The sequence below is a fragment of the Strix aluco genome, chromosome 1, assembly GCF_031877795.1.
Source record: "Strix aluco isolate bStrAlu1 chromosome 1, bStrAlu1.hap1, whole genome shotgun sequence".
Classification (NCBI taxonomy): Eukaryota; Metazoa; Chordata; class Aves; order Strigiformes; family Strigidae; genus Strix; species Strix aluco.
Window position 1 is genome coordinate 51,919,876 of NC_133931.1, and position 25,604 is coordinate 51,945,479.

The window sequence follows — 25,604 nt, forward strand, 5'->3', positions numbered from 1 at the left end:
CCAGGACCAGAATCATTCAAAACACGTGCAGAAATAGCTCCAAATGGCACTTTCTCAGTCCATCTGTAACATCAGAAGCAAGGAGGAGGACAGATGGCACAGAAGAGGTTTCATTCTGGGCTGTGGTCCTACAGCTTCTTCCCCCTTCCCGTGCTCCCAGAGTCAGCGGCTGGCAGCAGCAGCAAGGGGCCCCCCCACCCAGGCTCCCGCCCAGCAGGGCTCCAGCAGGCCAGAGCATCCAGCCTCACATTTTTTTGTGATCTGTTGCTGTGTTCACACCTCTTCAGTGCATTTCATTTCAAAACTATGATCTTTCTTGGTTTCAGACAGGACTTCTGTAGTGAGTCACCCCTAAAATACCCAATGGTATGTAAACATACCCAAGCTCTCCTGAAAGAAGGAATCCCAGTTTTTAATTCTGCAACAGACACCCTGACAAGATGCTGGCCCATCTAAATGTCCAGGCATGTTGCTTCAGGATGCACAGGCCAGGCTTTGCCTTTTTACTGATGTAAATGCAGATTTTGACACACAGGTGCCGAGGGATTTGGGTAGGTATCTCTGATTCAGAAAAAAATAAAAAGGTTGTTTGATGGTACAGCTGGCCTCTGGCTTCCTTCAGGGATGCTCCCCCTTTCCCCCAGCCTCATGCTTTGAATAAGCATCCAGAGGCTTGGAAGCTTATCCAGACTTATCCAAATCTCTTTGAAGGAATGGATTAAGGCAGGAACCCCGGGACCCAGGCCAAGAAACCTCAACAGCACAAGTCAGTGAGAAACCAAGAGTCTGTCCAGGAGAGCTGGCTAAGGAAAAATGAAGAAGTCCATCCCAGGGAGGCGACAGGAAGGGATCGTCTGTCTGGGGAAGGAGGGCTCTGTTGGGAGCTGAGCAAGGGGGATGAGAGAGGGGGGAGGGTGCAGGCCAGACTGGGAGAAGGCACACTGTGGTAGGTTCAGGCCCCAGTTGCCTTAAGTCACGCCTGCCTTATGGGTCTGTGACCCTGGCTGCAAATTTTCTGCAAAGAAATTATAATGGGAGGCTTCTGGTACTCTCTGGCACTGGCTGCATCAGCAACCCTGGTAGAGCAGTCTGTTATCCAAGCATATGAAGAAATCATGTGAAATAATAAATGGTCCCAAGGAAGAAGACCAAGAAGTTTCTATTCACCTTGTTCCATGATAAAGGAGAAGAGGGCATTTTAAAAAATACTGAAATATGGCAAAATAAAAACGGATGAAAGGAAATCCCTATTCATACAGCACAGTCTAACCTGGTGTCATTCTTTGGTACAAGACATCACTTAGTCTACAAGTCCTGAGAGACTCAACAGAGATTGAGATATATGGACAAGTAGCAGGGTTTTATCAATTCATGTTATTAAAGATCAGTAAAAGTGCTGGGATTGTCTGTCATTTGTTGTAGTTTTTACTGCTTGTTTTTTTTGTTTTCTGTGTAGATCAAAATATTGCCAGTAGACCAATGTTTGCGCTGTGAAGGCCAGATTGAACAACTCCGAGATGTGGCAGGAGGCATCAGTCATGCAGGAAGGGCAGAGGAGAGGCAGCAGGAAAAGGGGTCAGTGGTCACCTCTGCTGTCCTGTGGTCCAGCAGCCCTGCGCCTCAGGACTCCTGTCCTGCTGTGGGTTGAGATTGAGCCTCGACCACCCAGAATGACTCCCAGAGCAGGAGTTACCCTTTTCTAGCCACCTAGTTTGTTGTTGTCGATGTTTGTTTGGCTTTGGTTTTATCTTGGTTGTTTCATTCATCTTTACTTTTGGTAGTTTATTTTTGCTACACAAATTAACCAAACAACAGGCAATTAGGCTGTTTTACTGAATAAAATATATGCATGTCCCATGTTCTGGGCTTCCAAAAATGGGTGGGAGCAGAAGTAACATCATTGATTTACAGAAATTTTTTTTAACAATTGATGTGACTGAGGTTGGAGACTGCCTTAAAGCAGAAAAGCTGAAGTAATTTCAGAGCAGAGTTGGAGCTTAATAAGTATGTCTCCACATAAAAAAGATAAATTGATACACAGGTACAATATGCACTCAGCTTTGAAGGCAGAGACTATTTTTTTTTTCAGTCCTTTCTTAACTTATATGAAGACTTTTTAACTACCAAAGCTGAACAACGCCTGCCCCCCTACTGCAGCTGACACACTGAATAAATTCCAAATTCTTGAGTGAAGACCCTGAGTGAAGCTCGTGGGTCATGGAGGAAAAAGACATCTGCTAAAATAAGTGCTTCAAACCCATACAGTATTTTTGAAGCTTGGACAATCCTTCACATCGTTCCTCAGTTCACATATTATTTTTTTTCTTTCTGCACTACCTACATACAACAAGGAACAGAAGAGGGAGCACAGAGCTGAGCCCCTGTCTCAGAGCATGGTGATGGGGGCTCTTCTCTCAGGTGAGCTTCTTAGGAGGTGAGAAAGCCCAGAAATTGTTAATGAAAAGCTAATCAGGCAAGAGCTTGCATCCAGCTCAGACTCAGCTGATTCATAGTAGGCGGAGAGGAGTCCATCATGTGGTGGTACAAGTGCTTACTGCATCTACCAAGTATCAGGAACAGCAGCGCAACAGTAATATGGGGGGAGGGAGGGTGGTAAGAGGGGAAGTGACAAGTTACTTCCAAATATGAAGGAAAAAAACATTCAAAATGTTTGTCTTAGAACTATTTTTCTGGTTAATGTTTAACCTTTTGCTTTTCCAAGCTAATGTTCTTGTTATCAGCTCCATTGCTGAAGGTCACATATAGAATAAAAGTCATATCTCAAATGTGAATAAATAACACAAGCAGAAATTAATTGAGTGCAAGTGACTCATGCGACATTTAAAGTTTTCTTTACCTACCAATGTAAGCAAATGGTGTAAGCATGTCCCTTTTTGTCCCATGAGCTGAAAAGAAAGCAAGTGAGCCAGAAATGACCTATTGTGCTGCAAATGCACTTGAGCTCCATTAGGAAGGCTCTCCTCCTCAAATCTAGCTATTCTAGGAAGCAAACAACTGTAGGACAAGGGGATATCTGTGCCCTGGCAGGGGACATGCTCGGGGGTAGGGGAAGGCTCCCTGCTAATGGGGAGCACTGGGAAACCCTTTGAGTTGCACTGTGCCGTAGTGAATGACAGCCATGATTTTGACTGATGTTGGGAGCTCTCTGATAAGAACCCAGGGGATAAAAACAAATGATTTTGAGGAATTTGTGACCAATAAATCAATCATTTCATTAAAACAAACAAATGCAATGCATATGGTTTACCTCCTGTGTTTGGGGGTCTCAACAGCTTTAGATGCATGGGAGTTCATCCACTAAGGGGATTTGTTCACGCAAAGGGGAAGTTAACTGGAATCAGCAGAGTGTCATTTAGATTTTCTTTATGGTAAATCCCTAACTGTGTTTATTTACGTTTTAAACTGGCCATACCTTCATAAGGGAGAAACTGGGATAGAAAAGAAGCAAATGCTGCTACATAAGGATTTACAACAGACACCTGGCTCGTTGATGTGGTTCATAAATACATGTTTCTAGCGCACAAAAATATCAAATATTGAGCAATTTTTCTTTCGTTGCAAAGATGCTAACTTTTCATCCAAGATCCAGATACTAGGAAGAAAAGGCCCTGCTTTATAATGCCTAAGGTGTAATTCTCCTCTTTGTATCAATTATTTATACATTCCAGGGTAAAAAAATGGAGCAAGTCCTCTGTTGCTGAGCAGACAGTTGTTCTCTGTAGAAGACATAGAAGCGGTGACTGCTTTTCTTGCAGATTTAAGTGGATACAAACCATTTCTAAGATTACTGCTGAGACAATTCTTAAGACAATTGTCAATAATTAGATAGGATTTATTTATCCAGGTTCTTTGGTAGTCTTTATTGTGCCCTACTTAGCTGATAAAACCAGGCAGTTTTAAGGAAGAAAACAGAAAGCAGTATTGTCTTAAGCAATCTGCTTTCTAGATAATTTGTGAGATACTGCCTTTATGATTAAGTTTTGATGGTCAGAGCAGAGCGTAAGACCATGCTTATGGTGGCTTGCAGGAGATCTATGGCTGATACAGCTTTCACCCGAATCAGATGAAAAACCTTGTGTGTTGTGGGTCCCAGCTCATGGACAGCCATCAGAGGTAAATGTCAGCGGAGAGGAGGTAGGTTGTTCTGGGCACTGCTCTCATTATAGGGCCCACTGTTGTAACACCTGGGAAACAGGAGTGTAACTTGCTTTGCTGCTGGGGTGAAGACTGCTCTCATCTGCACATTGCAGTTACGGCCCAGTCTGCACATCTCTCAAAGGGTACAAGTGGCTGAGCTTTAAGAGTTTCTAAAGGCCTTTCTAAGGGGCTTGGAAATAAAGTGTCAGAACATTCAAACAGTCCATATGCTTCTTAATAGCGATTATAATTTTTCTAAAGGAGTCTCATTTTACTTGACCTTTTGCTCTGTGAATTGCAAAGTGAAGTCAATAAATTAAAATCCAGCTTTGATGTTGAAGAGTCATGGTATACTCCTGGAAATGAAAGCAGCTGCCACAAACAGCTTTTTTTTTTTAGGAAATAAACATTGGCAAATAGACAAATGAGTTGCTCCATTTCTCCTAATCCGAGTCAAGTTTAATTTTTAAACTGATAATAGCAGTACTGGTGCAAAGTCTCGGAAACATGAACTCCAAAGAAACAAGAGCCCTTTCTCCAATGATAGCTCTCACCTTGTCATGGCCAACTTTTGGACCCCTGCAACAAGCTTGTAAGTTGGAGAAGTGGAGGGATGGGCTCTGTTGCATTTCTGAGACTGCTACCAAGCCTGTGCCAATGCACCTCACAGAGAATCATCCTCACCAGCATAGCAGTATTTTTCTTTCTGAATAGGAAATTCAGTATCTTTTTGCCTACACCAGCTCTTAGACAAGTTTTATTTCCTCCCTCTTCCAATAAGTTTGACTCTATTTTCTAGACCAGGATCTAGAAGCACAACTTCTTCTGGCATAGCCTCTGATTTCTGAAGAGAGAGGGGCTGTTCAGAGCTGATGCTGTGTTCCAAGTCACTGTCTATCACACTTCCACGGTCTATTTTCACTTTTCTCATGTAACATCACATCATCTCACTTAATACATTTGTTTCTGATTACAGCCAGTGTATAATGGCCCAGCACAATGCCTTACAGTATGCTATGGCTTCATGCCATGGGAAAACATATTCGTAATTTTTATGACCCCAGTGCAGCAATGATGCATTTTTTAAAAAACAGAAGAACATATAAAGGAATTATTTTGTAGTAGGATTAAGCATCATTACTCACAGCAGACATACACATTGGAACTCATTAAGCCTTTGCTTTGTTATTTTTGGTATTTCAGAACATGTGCTGTAAGTGTCTCCTGGTTCTTTCCAATTCTGCTATATAAAATCCCTTAAAATTAGGCAGGACTAGGCCATAAAGCTCTTGATCTCAGATATTCGGGCCAGATTTTTCCCTCCTTGTCAATCTGGAGTGAATCTGCAGGCAAGGGATTTTTTTTTTAGCTTTAGATGGCCCAAAGAAATGCTGAAGGAATGATAAGAAAGGTGGCAAGCAACAGCAGAATGGGTGGGTTACAGCAAATGAGTACACACAGCCTACATTTCCTTTTTGCCATTCCATACTATTAAGAAAAAATGAAAATTTAAAACTGAGAAGAGTCTGGGTGGACAGATGGATGGGGTGGGGAAGAAAATGTCAGAGCAAGCCTCTGGCTATTTCTCCTTTCATTTCACTCAGTGGCAATATGTCAAAAACAGGGAGAAGAGAAGAAAAGGGAACATTGAAATTTAAGGGAGAGGGGGATGTGTGTGAAAAATTCCATAAAATGTGGTTCCATTTTAAACTCTTCTGCACAGAAACAACTGCAACATTTTCATGGGTTCTTTCCCTTATTTTTTAATCCTTTCTGCAGGACGGTGTTCTCAGAGGAAAGAGGCTGAGACCAAAATAGTGCGAATGTCTCTCAGAGCTGTGCTACCAAAGTCTAACTCCAGAAAACCTGCTGGCAATGAGACATGGGGATCAACCTCAGCCTTGGTGTAACTCCACTGACATCACCGGGGCTGCTCTACGGCAGAAGTTATTCCCCTGAGAGGAAGCTCTCTATTTTGAGATGAAAAGGATACAGAAGCAAAACGGGAAGCAGAATCCAGTGAATGGCTCCATTCATGAGGATGGAAAGTTTTGGTGGACTGAACCCTGAACTGTCGGTGCTGCTTTTTCTCTTTGGCCTCTGTCTTGGAGAGGTTTTGGAAGAAGAGGTCATTCCACGCACACAACTAATTCCCCACTCAACATACCAGTGGCATTACCAGCCTCTGGCTTCCCACACGCTGTCATACCCTTATCAGGACACTCACACACTTGCTAGCACCAGGACCCTTTGGTAGCTTCATAAAAAAGCAAAGCCCGTCTTATGAGTCAGGATATGGTAACGCTAAGTGCTGGAGAAAATGTGCACAGGCAGATAAGCAGGAGGCTAAGGATAGTGCCTGCCTTCTGGGACTGCCTCTGCTTTAATGTCATCCAGAAGACAAGTTGAGAACTTGAAGATCTCTGTGGGCTACTTTTACTGAGCTGAAAGTCCCTAGGGCTTTATAGGATGACTAGGATGGAAGCTTTCAACCCAATCTGCCCAGCAGATCTCCCACATATTTCTTAAAACACCTCCATATTAAGAGTTTCAAAACTCTTTGCATGAGTTGACTTTTGGTTGCTCAAAAAGCCATTCAGTGAAAGCCATGTTTCCCATGTGGTGAGGGGAAACTAGATGTGCTCAAACACATTTCTGCTCCATCAGTCTTTTCTTGAAGTTCACCGTACCATTCTCACCGCTTCATACATGTGACTCAGCTGTTCAAGCACTCAGCTTTTTCACATATCCCAGATTGAATCTGCTCTGTGTGTAGGGGTTTTCAGGTAAAAACTAAATGAAAATTAGAAATTTGGCACTGGAAATCTAGCCTAGGAAAAGAGATGCTCTCCTAACTGAGCGGGCTTAACCAGGATGAGAGGAGTGTTTCTTCTGCACTCTGTCTGACAGAACAATTTTTCCCCAGAATGGAAGTCCTCTGCAGAGGTTCACACAGTGAATGTGATTTGGGCAGACAAATGATATTCTGATATAATCATTGCCTCTTGTGGGCTAAAAAATGAAAATACTGGATAAGATCCCACCTCCTGGCTTTGTGCTTGTCAAGAATAGAATCTATTAGTCTTTAAAAGAATAATAATACATAGTAGCCAAGGAGAGCTATGTGAACTGGCATCTAATCAATGTTTCATGGAGGGGTTTTTTTTTTTCCCACTTCATTTTTTTAAAATTCTCAGAACTGTCATTAGCAAACAAGATTTTAGTGTTCCAAGCTTTCCTCGCCTTCTCATGCAGGGACACTCCAGTTTTCTGGATGGATTTGCTTTCTTCCTTTTAGGATAATGATCCTACTGAAGACGGACTCCCAGAGCAGCAGTGTGCAAGAACTGGGAAGCCTTCTTGCTACCCCTAGAAAGCTGGGACAGTCAGAGCCCCTCAGATTTTTTGTCTTTAAAATCATGTCTCTGTATCCTCAAACTGGTCTTACAAATGTGACACCAGCTCCACCTTCAGCAGCACCAACAGATACTACCCCTCCGTTGCCTCACAGCTTGTGCAGTCATTTTACAACACTGTCAAGTGTTTTACATTTGTTTTCCCCTGTTTGCAGCAGTGTAAACTACTACATGAAGTAATGAGCAATCTCTGACCTCTGTGATTTTCAGTGATGGCATGAACAGTTTTAGACTATTCCTGAACTTTGTAACTCAAGTCTCGGAAAATCCTGTCCCCAGGTTACTTTATTTTCAGCCCAAATTTTGGGTATGAGGCACTCCTACATGGCACACCTAGAACAGTGCTTAAATAATTTGCATTTTTCATTTAACTGCTGCAGCGTGACAATGAAGAGGCTGCTGGAGTGTCCCAGGGAAGCACCACCATACACACAGTGTTGCTGTCATGGGCTGGCCCTAATAGCCTGGCCAGTGATATCGTAGTGTGGTAGCGGGTATGGCTGGTACATCACCCCGCTCTGGGGGTCCCCTGGCATTTCCCACATGGGGACAGGAGATTTGCTGCAAGTGCAGCCTCTTGCACCAGGGCTGGCCTAATATCCTCCCAACCCAACATACCTGCAAACAAACCCTGAAGACCTACTGTAGTTTGGAAAGCCACTTAGGGCTGGAGTTGTTTTATCATGTGTGAACTGACAGTGTCACTGTCTGTGCATAACTCCTAAAAGAAGCAATAATCAGTTGTCACCTGGGTAAGAGTCAGGTGTCTGATTGTCTTCATTTTCATGTGCCTAATTTCCTTGCTGTTGCTGATGGGCATTTTTAGGTTTTTGATAGATAATATTTCACCTGGGCTCCAAGAAGAAGTATGTTCCTTCAAGAGCCTGGAATGCCACCTATTTCTATGGCACAACATATGTTCCCAGGAAAACATTACATTATAGCCACAAAAGACTATTTTGTCTGTCCAGAAGCAGCTGGTGTATCTATTTTGCCTTCATATGATCTAGGGGCATCAGCTGGATTATTGGAAATGAAAGCACATAAGACTACAGCAGAGAAGCAGACTGTCCCTTCAAGTCTTCACACGCATTGGCACCAGAAAAGAGTATGAGGATTAATTTGTGTGCCTCTCTATATATACACGTGTAATATATGTATATATGAGTGTTCTATATATATGTGTTTGTGTTATACCTATATGTCTATACATCACACACATATAGGCATGTTCATATGTGTATGTGCATGTGTGAGAGGGAAGAGGAAAGAACAGAGGAGCTCCAGTGTTTGTCCTCTATTAACCAGGTCATCTTTCAGACAAGAAAAAATGCTGTGACCAAGCCAAGGCTCCTGCTCAATGAGTTAATGCAAAGCCAGAAAATTATGGCAGTAACTGCTGTCTGAGCATGACCAGAATTTGAACTGCTTAGTATGTGTGCATTGCTGTATACTCTATTTCCAAATAAGCTGCATTTATAGTTGTGGGTATTGCTGTGGGGAAGGGGGTTGCTTGAAGTCCTGAGCCATCAAGTTACATTTTTTTTTCCTAAAACAGTGATAAGTATCTGGAAGATAAAAAAGGCAACCTAAAAATGTCCTCATATTTTTTCAGTGCAGAAAAATATCACATGACATCAGAATGTAGTTCACATTATGGTGAAGGGTAATAAGAGAGAAACTAGTAAGAACATAAAATGTTACACTTAATCAATGATTTTAAAAGGTTAGACCACAAATGAGTAAATCCTAAGAAGAGAGTTCTTTCATTAGTTGCTTGGAGGCAGCAGTTGCTTCTGGAGTCAGCAGATTGAGACGGTTCCAAATCCTTGCATGTCCAGTGGCTGAACCCAGATCTGGTCTCAGTGTGAGAAGCCCCCTTCACTAATAATAAGCAGGTTCTCCACAGTGGGCCACTGAAGTCTAGTACATCTGGCTTTCCCATAATACTCCCCAAAAGCCTGTATCTCCTTCAGTAGCTGCAGAAATGGCATGGCCTTTTTCCTGCTCCATGATCCCTGAGCTAGATCTTCTGCTGAGGTTGTGCCTGATGTGTCCTCCCCAAAGTTGCATCCAAAGGGTCTTTCCCCATGCTCAGAGATGGACAGTTAGATGGCTCAGACCTGGATGCGGTGTGCTCACATGGTCTAGCTGTGTCCTTCCCCACTAGCACCACTTGTTGCATGGGGTCTTCCACATTAGGAAACCAGGGAATCAAAGCAATTTATGGTGTGGACGCAAAGCCACATTTTTTTCACTGATGTGCCTCTATACCTCTCTTAGTGTCTTCCTGAGCTGTTTCCCAGCTTCTTTCTTAACCATTAATCTTTCATCTTCTACACTTGTCAATGGATTCAGTTACTTTCCTTTGATGCATCTTATCCATCACCCACACAACTCCTCAGATTTGGCCTTCAAAGATCTTCAGGCTTCAATACACATACCAAAAATATAATTTGCAATTCTTTTGATATTCTTCTCCCAGTACTTCACCTCTTTGCCTGGTTGTTTATCTTCTTTATCAGCTGGTTAGTAGCAGTGGTGTTGTTTGTTAGTTAGATGCCCAAGTTACTGTAACCTTCATATATTTAAGGGCTTTAAAAATTTGCAGGTAAACTGGTCAGAAAATAACTACCCTGTTCCATGTTGATTATTAAATGCTTAAATATATTTTCCTGAACAAGCAGACTGAGATGGAAACTCCATCAGAGAACTTCTGAAGGATTTGACATCTCATGCCATGTCAAACTCCTTGCTCTATCTTGGGGTAGTAAAGGGACAGACAGTGCTTTTGAGAGAAGATCTCTGGGTTATAGCATGTATGTATAGTATATATCACTCAAGCGTTTGAACAAACCCTGGAAGAAAACAGGAACATTGGGCACTGAATTGACAACTGCAGAGACTGAAATCTCAATATGCAGTTCTCAGGCATTTGTGTTTTGCCAATGGAAAATAGAAACTGTTCCCTGACACGCTTTATGAAGAATATCTTTTCTTGTTAGCTAAAACCCAACTTTACTTCAGAGCAGTTTCAGTGGAAAAAACTTTACCAGCACTACAAAAAAGTGATGCTTCTCTCCAAAATGCTTTTAACAAGACAGATATGTGTAAACTCAAGTATGAAGTATAATAGAAAGCAGTAAATGGCCTGTAAGAGGTCCAGGACTTTTGGTTGAGTTTGCAGACATGAAGTGTATGCAGTAGGGTCTGGAAAGGATGAAGGAAAGGCAGAAAAGAGAGGCACAGATTTGGAAGTGGGTTTTTTTTAAAACACTGGGTCAAACTGAGAGCGTGGAGATCTGAAGGCCAAATTCTTGATCGATATAAAAGCAGTGTAAGCCACATGTCAGGCTTGAGTAGATCAGAGAGTTGGCCTGACTCTATTTTCCTTGCACTGATATGAAGCAGGAATATCTACACTGAAGCCAGTAAATAGGTTTTAGAAGAGTGTCAAAGCAGCGCCTGCAGATTTAAGATTGTTTAAGGGATAATGGGTCTTGGAGCAATTTCGGCTCTGGTAGCTGTGGAGTGTGATGGTAGCCTACATGTCAAAAGGACAAAAGCAAGAGTTTATCAAGAAAGCAATTAACAGCAGGGAATAAAATAAAGTAATGGGAGGACCAGCTTCATTCTGTACTCTCCTTTTGTCCATGTTCTGGACAAATTACACTTGCTTTTCCTTTCCAGTGACTGCTGTGTTAATGTACGTAACATCAGCAGTGGTACATGAACTTGTAACATCAGTAGTGGCGTAAGCACTGTTTGGTTTGGCCCAAATTACAGGACATTGAAAAGCAAAGTGAAAAGGAAGGACTGATTTTTTTTTTAATGCAGTATTAATTGCTTTCCCCCCCCATATGTTCTAGAGAGTCCCTCTTGCAAAGCCCAGGATAAAATTTCATGTTCACAGTTGTCCTAAACCAAGATACTACCCTTCAGCTTCTATATTTTTTATTCTTGCTGGACATATCAAAGCATTTCAATCAGGCCAAGTCACTGAACAGAGGAGTGCCAAAGTAAATAGAAGAGTTTAAATTACTACAGCAAAGGGACCAAAATTTCAGCCAGGACCCGACTTATGGGGATTTCCAAGCTATTCTATAGGGCTCCAGTACATAAATTTTCTAGATTTGACTTACCCATCAATTTTGATTATTCTGCTGATTTATTTCTGATTACCAAGGTCATCTCCGCATTTAAAAAGCTATTTATCTTGTCAGAAATGTTACTGATGGGGTTTTTCAGAGACTCAGGCCAGCCTCCAGCTCTTGACATTTTGGAGCTGCTGGCAGGGAGCCCACCAGCCCCTGCTGTACCAGACAAATCCCCAGGGGTCTGCTGGGACCTACGGACGCACAGACAAACTCTGCTCTCTCAAGTGCTAGACTGGTGGCTGCTAGAAATAGGTAGCGAGGGTTGGCTGCAGCCCCTGGTTTGTACCCCATAACTCCCCCAAATGAGTCCAGGGGTGATGGCAAAGCTGAATCCATCCTGGGGGATGGCAATGCTTTTCCCATCCCAGTCAAACAGACACACGCAGAGCTGTGTGACACCAACTTGCACATTATTCCTCCCTGACTGGTCAAGAGATTTTGGTTTTGCACCAAAATATGCATTACCTGATGTAAAATAGGCAAGGTTTATCTTATTTGTTGCCTCACACTTTGGGCAATGGGCTCTTTATCTGAACATGTTCATTACCCAAGCTAATAAATATCTTTAACATAAAGTATTACCTCCTTTGGATTTTTGGAAACCAACCAAAAAATAAACACATCTATTTCCTATTGTTGGTTTGGAGATATTTTAGGGCCCCATCTTTATTTTTAGTTCTGACTTTTTCCTCTTATCCAGCGGTGGAAAAAATTTAGCAGTCAACAAGAAAGCACAGGCAACAGCAGGGAAACCTCTACTTTTTGGAACTGCATATCTAAATTTTCTCTAGGTGGAAAATGGTAAACAAATAAACAAACAAACCCCAGGCCAAAGCTGAGAAACCAAGCATCTACTTGTTTAAAACAAAAAAAAATTGAAACAAGCAAAGAGAAAAAGATCACATGGACATTTCAAAATCAAAGTGTTTTCTAGAAAATGTCAATAAGAAAGACTGAAAACCTTGGGGACAGAAGGGTTTAGAAAAAAAGATGTCCCCAGAAACAGAAGAAAAAGCCTGGTTTTGGAGGTATTTACTGCCTACATATGAGCAACCAGAGTTTAGCCAGCACATGAAGGTCATGGAGACTTCATCAGCCAGATGAATTAGCAAAACATCTCCAGTTCATATCTGCACGTGCAGGTACAAGTGTAGAGGTAGAGCTGTGCTCTCCATAAAACCCAGTCACTCACCAGAGTCGACGTCATTCCCATGGGACAGAAGAGGGACGTCTGAAATGGACAAACCAGGATGTAGTAACCTGTGGTGACAGGGAAAGCTCCCATATGAAATGTCAGCCCAAGTCTTACCAGGCATGTTAGCAACAGGCTGAATTGCAGGTGGGCATGAACAGGAGCAGGTGCTTGCCGAATAAGTGGTAGTTACTGGCCAGACACTGAGGAACAACTGTCCTGGTAGAAGAAGAGCATCAAACAGGAGCCATAGTCACTTACTCATGACATGGTCTTCATCTCTTGCACTGAGTGCAGCAGAGCCAGCAAACCCTGATCCCAACACTACCCTCCATGGGTAAACGAGGGGGGACTTTGCATCCCTCTCACGCTTCTCAGGAGCAACATCCAGAGAAAAGCCAGACCCCTGCTTGGCTGCAAGAAGGCTCACAACATGCTTGAAAATGCCCTAGGAAATGCATGGTAAGGAATGGACAGAATAAAGGTTATTTGTTCTGGTAATTGGTTGTGTCCCCATTTGCCCAGCTGCAGCCCAGTTTTGTGGGTTTGCAAGATTGTAGTAGGGCTGGCTCTTTACTCTGCCTGACTAAACAGGATTTTCCCTGCTTTTAGGAAGAAGATTGGACTTTAAAATTATTTGAATAGGTAATACTTTAAAACAGCTATTTTTTTTAATTTAGTGTGTGTTTCTTCCTTCTCTGTTTTCTATTCTTTGAATGCCTGTGGAATAAGCGAGAGGAGGTTACTGGCAAACACACCCAGTAAACGGTTAAGGGAACTGGTCCTGTAGTTTGTATGATTTCCCACTTTGTCTATAGAGAGGAGGGGCTGATCTCTGAGCTCAGCTTCCTCCCCAGGATTTCCAATAGCCTCTCAGGATCTTTACCCCCACAATGTCTAAGGGTTTTGAGACCTTTTCCTGTTGCACAAGTCCTATTTTCCTTTCCTGAAGGAAAGTCCTATTTTCTAGTCCCCAAATGCTTTTGGCTGTTGTGTGGTATCATGACATAGCCCATCTTCAGATCATAAGGTACAAAGGACATGGAGACTGATGGGGAACTGAGCTGATAAACTCAACTTCATTTCATTGAGAAATTAGGATGCGATGCCCATATCAATACAAGGCAATACTTCTTCATGCCTCTATTTACAGTGTCAAAGAGCAAGAGAGATCAAGTGAGTAAGCAAGTGAGAGGGAGATTAACGAAAACAATATACAGGAGCCTAAATTGAAACATCATTTTTCACAGGAAGAAGGCTTTGGCAGGGCTTATGCTGTTTCTGATGTAGTGTCTCTAGTCGGCCCCAGGAAAAGTTGGCTGCAGTTTCTCAGAACCTGCCTTTTGAGACTCAGTGACTGCTTTTCTTCCCACAGATCTGATTAAACTAATTGCACATTTTCTTTAATTAGAAGAACGGAGGTCATTTATCTGCAAATGGCCTGAAAAAAATGGATGTTTTTTTAATGTGGCTTTTTTTTTTTTCTTAATCCTTGCTTTTACTAAGGTGTTTGGCTTCTTTTCACTCTGCTGCTTTCAGCTACACTGTTTTGTGAGGGCTAGGCATGCCGGGCCTGGCATCCCGACAAATTCTTATGGAGCTTATGAGACTGTTTTATGGGATCCAGTCACAGGGATTTATACTGTGAGGAAAACCTGGAGCTGAAGAGATCCTCCTCCAGCCATGGTCTGAACCAAAGCATAAGTGAACTGAGAGTCCAGGTATTTGTGCTTTTTTTTTTTAATTCTCCACTAAGCCTGGCCTGCCAAACAAAGCACATGGGTCCCACGTCAGAGAGGGCCTGTAGGATAAACAATGGGGTGGTGGGGACCCAGATTAAGGGGTGCTCTCCAAGCTGCAGGGACTTTGAGGTGAAATGTGAACAATTGGGGGTATCTTACGACCACTATTTGACATGGAAAAGCCTCCCTGAAGCAAGGTACATGACAGCACCTTCAAACTCTTGCACATGTCTCATGCCAAAGGTGGACTTGTATATGGTCTCAAATCTGCCTTAAAGATAAGCTGCTAGACCAAGTTGGTGGCAAACACAGAGCTATGTGTGAGTCAGCACTGGGGGTACAGAAAAAAGAAAGCGCATTTCAGTGATTCCTCAACTTCTGCACTGTCAAAATATCAGTCTTAGGAAGGCTGTCATGAGCAGATCTTCCATCACATTATTCCTATTTCTTCTGTAAACCAAATAAAAAGGGCATGTTGGACATTCAGGGCAAAAAGTCCCTCTCATCACTTATGTCAGTGAAAAATGCTCAAAAAAGGCAAGGAATTAATGTGGGGGGTGAGATGGGTGAGGAGAAGGGAAGCTGCTAGAACTGTGGTTTAGGGGATTTCCTTGAGCAGTGGATAACTCATCCGGATCTCTGCAATGTCTGGTATGTACTCCATCTACTGCAAACTGCAGTGACTTTGAAGACCTGAACACGGGGAAGCAATCAGTACCACCATGCCCTAGTACCACCATGGCACTATACCTGCTGCTAATGAACACCACAGAGTACTTATGCAGTGTTCAAATCATCATATTAGCCTGGGTTCATTGGCTCTCTGTCCCAGTGAGGTGTCAATGTGGCAAGAAACAAGCACAATGAAGACTTTCCTTTTTGGCTTGGAAGGCAGCCATGACCATTTTGTTAGTTGTTCCTTCCTCCCTGCCAGGAGATGGGCTCTTCAGTGTTATTACTGGATAGTTGCCCAGCAAGTGACCAAGGTGAAGACCCCACCAGGCTCAGGGACATTAAAAAAGGAGGGATGGGGAAGCTGATCTGGATTGTCACACCAACGACAGCACAGCCAGCTGCCCTAACCTTCCCGCTCACTGCCACAGACCCCTGCACCTCTGCACAACTGTCCCTCCCTTCCTCTTGGTCCTCCTCTTATGCTGTATTCCTGCCTCTGTTTCTATGTGTGCCTTCAACAAGCACCAAAGATGTTGGGTTTTTAGTAGTCCAAAGTGGTGTCAAACAGCTGCAGAAATGGACTCTATCATGTAGGGTTTGGCAGCAAATAAAGTGGTGACATCTGTCAGTAGTCCCTGACCACTACTGCATCTGGCTGCCTCCCAGTGTGACAGGAGGCAAGCAGCCATCCTCAGCAGGACCTGGAAAGTCCTACTGTTGGCCGCTGGGATTAACCCACAGGGGTTCATTTACCCCTTGGTGAGGCCTCGTCTGGCTGTGTGTGTATATGCTGTAAGGGCTTACAGTATAGACGTGGCCATAGCCTGGCTGTGTCTATCCTGTGCATCGTCAGAGGATGCTCCCACATGGATAGAGCATCACTCACCCTCTTTGTACTATCCTCAGCTTATCCAAAATCTCTGTGCCCCTGGTGTCTCATGTCAGCTGTTAGGCTGTCTGAGATATACTGCGAGCTTGTTTCTAAAATTGCGTTGTCATACATACCTGCCCATGGCACCTAAGCACACACATCTGCACCCATTCCTGTCCAAGAAATCCCTTTTCTCCTTTTTCCCTCTCCGTGCTCTCCTGCAGAGACATGCCATACGCTTTTCTCACCAACCTTTGGAAAAACGCTCAGCAAAAATAAATTAAAACACCCCTCCTCAATGGAAAGACAGTCAGCATCCTTCAGGAGACAAATTTTCCAAGCAAGGCAAGTTTTTGCAAGCAGGCAGGAAGGTGAAGCTGTGCTGGCATTTGCCCTTCGTGCCCAGGGTGTGTGATGGGCACCAAGCCTCTCTGGGTGCATCCCATCAGGAAAGCAGACATGGCAGCAGGGGCTGACAGGGGCTCTCCGCCGGGCAGGGAAGAGGTTAATCGCAGAGCCGGGCAGAAGAGGCCACTGGGCAAAAGATGTTGCTGTCTCACGTCTAGATGTTTTAGCTTAGAGCTGCCGTGAAGCCTCACAGAGCTGAGGGGTCCCTCAGTGGTTCCTATGGCTTTAAAGTGCCCAGGATGATTTAGTGAAGGGGAGGGATTCCTGATCAGAGAAGTGCCTTTTACCCTTTTTTTTTTTCTTTTTTTTTTTTTAAACATGTCGCTGATCAAAGCGGTGCCAGGGAGGCTAGGAAGAGCAGGATCCTAATGGATCAGCTGTGTAAAACATGTCAGCAGACAAGCCCCAGTTCTCAATGTGTCTCTCAGGGAACAGCTCACAGATTAGAAAGAAAACACACACACACCACACACACATATGCACGAACCCTCCTGCTGACCTTGTGTCAAGGAGTTAAGTGTTATTTGGAAGTGATCGCAATCAGCTTTTTTTTTCCCTTATAAAACCCCCAAAATATTTTTCCCAAATATCCAACAATAATTCAAGAAGCAATGGAAAGATTTATACAAGTTAGACAATGACTTATTTGAGGCAAACTAAAAACATTTGGTAGAAAAGGGCAGTGGACTCTATTGTTATCCAAATGAATCATACCCCCCACTTACAGACAGGCTTCTCTCCCCACTACTCTTACAGGCATGACATATCTGGATGTACATGACCCTGCCACTGTTTCATTTTGGACAACTTTTGGCAAGGTGTGGAAAAAAGTATTTAATATTTTCTTTAGTAGGCAACCCGCTAAAAAGGCAACTCTTGTTTTAAAGGGAAAAAAGAAAATGAGAAAATTATGTTAACTACAAACAGAAAGAAGTACTTTTTAACAAGTTGGGCAGTAAGAAAAGTAGTAATTAGACATATACATGATAGGTGGTTTTACATAAATGTTGATAAAAAGATTGCCCTGGTAGTGTTTGCTAATCCCTTATTTAAAACAGGCTGTAGAGTTCTGCAGGAATTGTACTTGTTGCATGGAAAAATTTGGCTGTAATTCTGTAAGACTTTCCCTTGTAACCTGAATAGAAAGGACATGTTTGTTAGCTAGGTGGGCAGCGTGAGCCAGAAATGCCCACTGCACTCAGACCATCTCTTCTGTTGGTTTGGCCCATTGCACTCACCCCATTGTTAATTAAGGGTCCACACTGGGCTGAGTCCAGTAAGGTTTTGAACAGCATGGCAGGACAACCTGCATAGGGAGTAACCTCAGGATCATGGACAGAGTTTCAGATCACTTTCAGCAGGGCAGGTTTTTTACTTGTGCTCACAGGTCCTCCTTTCTAGTGCCTAAGTGATGTGGTAGCAATGAAAAGCAAAGTCTCCTCCTCAGCCACTGCAAAGGTATACAAACTCTTCTGCTTCAGGAGGTCTTGTCGTGCTACACCACAAGGCAGGGATAAGAAGGTGAATGAAATAGAATAGTTCAGTTGGAAGGGACCTATAACCATTACCTAATCCAACTGCCTGACCACTTCAGGGCTGATCAAAAATTAAACCATATTATTAAGGGCATTGTCTTTTCAGAGGGAAAGCATGGTACAAATGAGAGTCTTTAATCACCACCTTCCCCCTTCCTCCTTTGTGGGAGATTTATCCCACAGACCAACACCACAAAATTTGCCACCTTTAGAGGTAGGAACCCTCCCAGGCCATTTTAGCTGCTTGAAAATCCCCTTAAACACGTGCCTGTTGTATCAGCCTGACCGTAACTAGAGCTGTGGAACAAAGCTAATGTTTTCTGCCAGCCAGCAAATACGAAGAGGTAGTTATTTGATAAAGTAGCTGAAAACCCGGGGTTACATAAACAAAGAAAGAGTTCACTTCACACAAACATCAGCATTTCCACTAGAATAAATCTGTAATGCTAGCTTTCATCTCAGGCTGAGAGAAAAAAACCCAAACCAAAACAGCCTGTAGAAATACACACTGATAGGTAATTATTTGCTTCATATTTTGTACACATTAAGTATAGCAAGATTTCTTATGAGGTGTATACTGATTTATGGTTATGTCTTTCAGTGTATCTTGTATCTCCATACAGTTTATAGGTTTCTTTTTTTACAGCTTTCCTGTAATTTAGTATATTTTGATGAGTTATGAACCCAGTTTTATCTGAGGAATGTTCTCCAAGGAGCATGAGAGGCAAATATCCTCCTCTGCCTGGCCAGGCTGGGTGCAGTGGCTGGGAATGGCCTCACCAGTCAGCCACATGGCACACCCTGGCTCTTGGGGATGGAGGGGACAGCCGCAGGGCTGCTTGGGTGCCAGACTGTCCCAGGCTGAGCTTTCTCTCCAGGGCATGGTATTTCATGGCTGATGCAGGTTTGGAGCTGGGGTCCCACACCTCTGTGGTGCCCTGCAGTGAAACATCCTGTCCCGTCCTGCTCTCAAGGGTGCAGGGACAGCAAGGGTGAGCAGCCACTTCGCTACAGTCACTCCTCCCTGTGGGTGTGTTTCAGTCACCTGCAGCAAAGACGAAGTGGTGTCACAGTGTTTTCTGACTCAGGGTGGAACTATGGTGCATTGAGGAAAGCCTGGAGGAGAGGAGAGTGGGAAGGCAGAGCTCTGTGGAGGAGAAATGGCTCCTCTGGTGCTTCAGTTTTCAGCAGCAAGGCCTCAGCTGCAGTGAGAGGATCTGCATCCCTGAGCAAATGCTGGACAAGGTGTGATGGCTGACGCATCTCTGTATGCTGGTGCCTCTTTTGGGGATGTCTCTGACCTCACTGCGGGGAGGGACAATGAGGCAGCAGCAAGCTGGTTACCAGGTGCCTGGGCCACCCTCCAAGAGGGATTTGAGGGGACAGGTTCACAATGTCCTGGAAAGCTTGAGCAGCAGCATCAGGGAGAGAAGGCAGCTTGACCAACAGGCTCATGCTTTGGTCTTCTGGATCTTTTGAAGAGTTTGATCTTTTGGAAGGTCTGATCTTTTGGAAAGTTTGAATGTGGAGCTGGGCAACAGGGACTGCCTGTGGTTCAAGGCAACTGCTTCACTGTGGGGTATTTGGGCCTCCTGCTGAAGAGGAAATGAAATCCAATAAAAATGGTATTTTTTTCCAACTGAAGAGATTTTCCCATCATTTGGATAATCTACTTTTGGTGCGATAATTGACACTCTATACTATGTGTGAACAACGTACTCTAACAATAACTGGAGACCAATTCAGCAACCACAAATCTCTATTTAAAATGGAGCTTTATCACTATAGCAAAAATATTGACTGTAAGTGGTCACCGTGAACAAATAAGGAGAAGACAGATGCTCCCTGTTTCATCTCTCTCCAGTCCTGTTTACACTTTAACCATTTTGGCACTTGATCTTCAACCTCTGAATAACAATGCTAACCTCAGTATTTCCTACTTAGCTAAAAATAAAGCTACCCGCCTTCTTAGTGCATATGATATTAATGACCACTTTATGCATTCAGATAAAGCATTTGCTTGCTCAAAGCATATTTGCCAAAAACCTCTTCTATTTATCAAGAGGCTGCCTGGATTCACTGCTCCAAAAAAAGGTGACATGATGGCCCTTCTCCCAGGTAGCAGCTAGCAATGGGCAAGTCTCTGAAGGTCTGTGAGTTCAGTTTGATGAAGATGATAAGGAAAGTTTGGCTGAGGAGCTGGGTTTCACTTTGGCCTCTGGAGATGGCACAATTAGCTTGAGAGGTTCAGGCTGTGGTGATGAAGACACTGGTTCTGGCAGGGGCTGGCAGCAGTCCCCTGCCCCCTGGGAACTGGCCTTTCCTTTCTGAGGCAACTGCATTGATTGCAGCAGAGCCAGCAGTGATTTACAGCAGCCTGTGTGCGAAGAGAACAAGGATATGCATCTGCAAATAAACGCTAATGAGATGTTAAGATTAAGAAAACCCAGGAAATTCCAGAAGCTGGGGCTGCTACAGCATTATTAGTTCTCCTGCAGCATGGTGCGTATCCAGCAGGGAGGGGACCTGGGGGGTCTCCTGGCCAGCCTAGTGCCACTGCGCGAGAGGCAAGCCGCATATGTGATCGATTGCTTCCCTGCAACTGATGGAATTACCCCTGTGCTGGGCAAAATGACACCTCTGACTGGAGGAGCTGTTCGGGAAACGGAGGTTGTGCATCACCTCAGGCAATGACAGGAAGTCATATGACTGGTGGTGACAGGGGAATGAGGTAAACAGCAGCCTTTGCCTCATCTTCAAAAGGCCATAATCAAATAATCAACATCTCGCTGGTTGTGATCCCTATCATTGCAGAACTGCATCAGCAACCAAATTATCATTGCTTTCAGCATGTGATCCCTTGGGGCCGGGGGTAAGGGGAAGAAGGAAGGCCTATTGGCCATCATAGTAATCACAGCAAAGAAAGTACTTTCTGCATGCCACGGTGGACAGGGGTAGACAGGGCACATGTCATGCTCAGTGGCACAGTTTTGGTGCAGGGTGATGGTGAAACTGTGCTTGGGGCTGGACGCATTGGCCTGTGAGGATGAGGGATGGAGATGTGGTGACTGACTGGGTCAAGAGCTCCCTTAATTTCTGGTCCCATGTCATGTAACAGCAGGGTGGCCCTGAACAGGCCTGGGTGTTGGTGGTTACAGCCCATCAGTTGCTGTGACCTGTGCAAATGGTTTCAGATCCCACCCAAATGCTGGATGACAACAGCCCTGGTGAGGAGGCTAATGTTCAGCCTTGGTCAATGGTCCCCCCAACGGATGATGAGCCTTGTGCAAAGATGCAGCATCAGGATGTAACGTCCTTCTCCTCTGGTTCCACATAGTCTCTTAGAGAAGAAATATTGCATCCTACAAGACCTTCCCCTGACTTTCTGTTAACATGTTACCCAGACTTGGTTGAAGACCAACTTCATGTCCAAGAGAGAAATAGCTCCACAGCCAGAGGGGTGTCTGTTCTCCTCCTCTGTGAAACACTGCATGGAAATATTTGACTTAACCTGACCCACAAATTGAAAGAGCATCCTGAAAACAAAAGCTGGAACTAAAAATATGCAATCCCATTGAAGCACTATTTTTCTCCCTGTACTATTTTCATCCTGAGCTGTTGCTTTTTGGGTTGGGGTATTTTGTTCATAGGTAGGGGCAGGATTATGTGCATGTAATAAAATTCCCCCCCCCCCCCCTTTTTTTGTGGATAAACATAAATGGCAGCTGAAGGACATGTGTAGGAATATTTCTACTGGCAGAGATTACTGACACATTGCAGAGCTGGATATTTTACAATGTTAGTTCAAACCACTTCAGCCCCTGGTGTGAACTGATTTCACTCCATTGACTGGGACAGGACTGCACCCCAGCTGGGGAAGCATTACCTCCACTTAGGTTCAGAGCACCAGAGACAACTCTCAAAAAGACTGTAGAAATACCTGCTCTAAACCACCAACCACAATTCTCTGGGATACGTAGGCATCATTCCTTCCTAAGCACTTGACTGGCAGCACACTAAAGAGTAAACTGCCCATGAAAACATCAGGTGCATTGGGTGCAGGGGAACAAGGGGCATCTCAAAGAGGTTTTGTTAATAGCTGCACAACCCCTGTATAGCTAAAATGAACTAATTCCTTTTTATTGATGTGGGAGTAAGCACAGGATGTGGTTTTAGGATGACCTGGCCTCTCAGTCCTAGTAAATGTTGTGGCAGCACAGGAGAAGGCATAGAGACATTGAGAGGCTGAAAGTATGTTAAAATACCATTCAGACAGGTATAAAGGAATCATAAAAACTAGCAAGGCTGCACAAAGAAACAAGATCCAGAGATTAAGTCAATACTGTAGGAGAAACCTGGCATGATGTTTCTCGTAAGGTATCAATAACTGAATATTACTTAAGAAGAAATATCTTAATGGGATGGTCAAATGAGATTTAAGCCAGTACAAATTATTTAATCATTCACACTTAAATGCTATTACGAACAGGAAAGTTAAATTAGCAGAGGCTGCAGTGAGGAGCTGTAGGGGAGACAAGGCTTACAGAGCCCTTTTCCCTGGAGTTTTGGACTGGGTAGTGCCCAGACTCTGTACATGAGGGACCAGGGTCTGGCACGTGCCTTCTAGCTTCAGTGTTCAGCTAAGTCTCCTGCAAGACAGAAGGCTCAGGTACCACAGCAACAGGTCTAGCAGGACCAGCCGGAGTAGAGAAGGGAACTTCGTGGGCCTAGAAATGCTGAGGAACAAGCCTTCAGACAGACCTTCACCCATCCATCCCCCACCCCCCACCCCCCATCTGTCCCTGAGTTATTCATGTCCAACAATGCGAAAAGGCTCTGTTTGGCTGTAGCTCAGCAGATTACCACTACATTTAATAGCTGTCTTTGGTATGACGCCGTTCGCCTTATCTCTCCTCTTTCCTTTGACTCGGCCTTTGAACACTAATCCACCTTCTAGTGCAGCCTGCACCCCGCTTCTGCTTGATCTTTGTTTGCTGTGAATGTGTATGGCTCCAAGCATTTTAGGAGCAGTGTCTTTGCTGCTTGGACCCACACCGCTGCAGCACTGAAGATACATGTGGATCTGCTAGCTCCCATAGCTTACTCCTGGGTTTACCCATGAAATGAGTCAGACTTCTGGTCTTAAGCTTTGATTCAGACCCTTTTTCTTTTTTTTTTTTTCCCCTTCTTTTTATGTATGTGTATTTATTTGCAAGGCAGTGCAGTACCTGAAAGGAATAGATAATGTGAAAGTCTTCCCATGCATACCCCTCAAACGTATGTATTTACATACAACACATGCTCACACACACACTGGAGCAGAGTTCAACAACCCAGTCCTACCAGTGTTTAAAGCCACTTGGCCTCTTTTAAGCCTTTAAATAAAATTTGTTGTGTGCATGTGTGTGGTGTGTTTTTTTTTTTTCTTTACCCCACTTCTTAGGAAAGAAAGCAAATGTTTCTGGCACTCTACTGCTGGATTGCTTGCATATTTGCTTGAAGAAAAAAAAATTATAAAAGATGTTTGGCATAGTTTTCATTCAAAAAGGAATCCAGTGCCAGATCCAAGCATTGAAAACAAATGTGTGGCTTAACTGTCATTTACTCCAGGATCATGGGAACTGCTGCCTGATCTTCCCAATGAGCAATCACTAGCATGCTCTCCCGCGGTATATGAAGCACACTGATTTGACCAGCTTGGTGCAGCTTGAACATCATGGCTGTGCCTCTGGGTGACAGCCTGGGTGTTGATGTCAGCAGAGCCACATCTCCACCACCGCAGAGCTGACACGCACGTCTCGTGCTGGCAAGAAATCCTTCCCTCGCCTTTTTCTGTGTTGTGACCAGACAATGTGTATTTGTCCTAACAATGTGAAGTTTCAATGGGAAGAGCTCCCCTGGCCGATGGCACTGATGGAGTGTCATCCTGGTGCTACAGGCATTTGGCTGGCAAATCGGTTTTGGGGTGACATAAGTGATGGGAACCACTTGATGTCACCCAAATCCCCACCTCCCTGTGGTGCACAGATGCATTGTCAGTGGGTCTGGACTTTGCTGCCATCACCGCTGGCCCCAAGCAGCTCCCTGGATAGAGAGGGGCACCCCGACCCTATGTGTCCCCCCCAGCCCCTCAGCATAATGCATTTCATGGTGGAGGGAGCCCACACTGAAAGGGCAGTGAAAGACAATTTTAGGGCATCTGAAACTGGTACGAACTGGCATTTTTTCTATATTTACCTACAAGCCATGTCCAGGATCAGCTCAAAGCTCAGATCATCAGGGATAACTGCATGGAGGCATCACACCCTGGCCCCATGCTCCCACAGCAGCATCACTCCCTGGGGTATGGTCACAGAGGTACCTGGCCAGGTGCACCCTGCCACTCAGTGTCTGTCCGCTGCACTCAGAGAGAGCTGCTCTGGGTTTCACCAGCATTTTTGTGAGAGGATAATTCAGTCTGAGAAGTGCGTGTAGTCCTCTGGCAGCCGCCAGCTCTGCTGTAATGCCCAGCTTTTATTGACTTATGTGCAACACTCAGTGAGGACCTGAGCTCTTATCCAAGGGCAGTGAAGCAGGAGCTAGCTTTAGAGACGTGGTGATAAAATAGAAAATTATGTACAAAGTAAAAGGGTCAAACCCTTAATCTGAAGTGTTCTCGTCAGCTTGCCATGCTGGGTGTTCCTCCTGGACAGGAGATAACCCCATTTCCAAAGAGTTTGGGGGAAGAAGTTCAGCAAGAAAGGAAAAAAAACCTAAAATAAAAAAAAAACCCACCACAACCCAACCCACAAAAACAGTCAGCGACTCCAGAAAGCAGCTCTTAGTCTGTCTGTTCCAGTCTGAAATAAAGTCATCCCTCTTAATTCCCAGCGCATATTGTTCCTACCAAAGAGCAAAACCTTAGGAGGAAATCACATCAGTGAAGGGAACGCCAGCTCCTTTGTACTATTTTTCAACCCTGCCTTGGGAGCCAATAATCTGTCATCCCTTGAATAAACAAGCACCTTATCATATCACAAACATTTATTTAACCCTTTTCTCCTGAGCTTTTACCAGCCAAGCAAAGTGGCTGGGGCAGGGGCGGGGGGGGGGCGGGCAGGGGTAGCCCTATCCCTAGACTGCTCTGGCAGAAAGGACAAATTTCCTGTGTATTACACCCAATCTGTAAAGTGTCAGGCTGCCCTTCTTCAGCCTCCATGAAAAGCAGCAGCTTGAATCCCTGCATTTCACATAGCACAATCAAATTTTCCTGCCCCCCCCCCCCCCCCTCCATCCCTCCCCCGGTACATTAACGCCTCCCTCTCTGGAGATGTACCCTCAATTCCATCTGAGGGTCCATCCAAATGGAGCAGATTTAATTTCTTGGAGGTTGGGCGGGGGGGAGGGGGGTGGTGGTGGCAAGGGAGAATGTTTACATTTCTTCTTTTAACAAGAGGCTGTGATGAACAGA

The 25,604-nt window shown here is 44.2% G+C and overlaps 1 long non-coding RNA gene across 2 annotated transcripts in view; it reads right to left on the reverse strand.

Moving 5' to 3' along the window:
* LOC141933220 (uncharacterized) overlaps positions 1 to 25,604 on the reverse strand; it is a 51,415-nt gene that overhangs the window by 12,909 nt on the left and 12,902 nt on the right. Inside the window, exon 3 of one of the 2 annotated variants that reach the window (XR_012626039.1) lies at positions 17,391 to 19,746. The exons of the other annotated variant lie outside the window; for it this stretch is intronic. This is a non-coding gene — a long non-coding RNA (uncharacterized LOC141933220). Of the gene's footprint in view, positions 1 to 17,390; positions 19,747 to 25,604 lie in introns of those variants that run through there. 2 annotated transcript variants of the gene reach the window in all.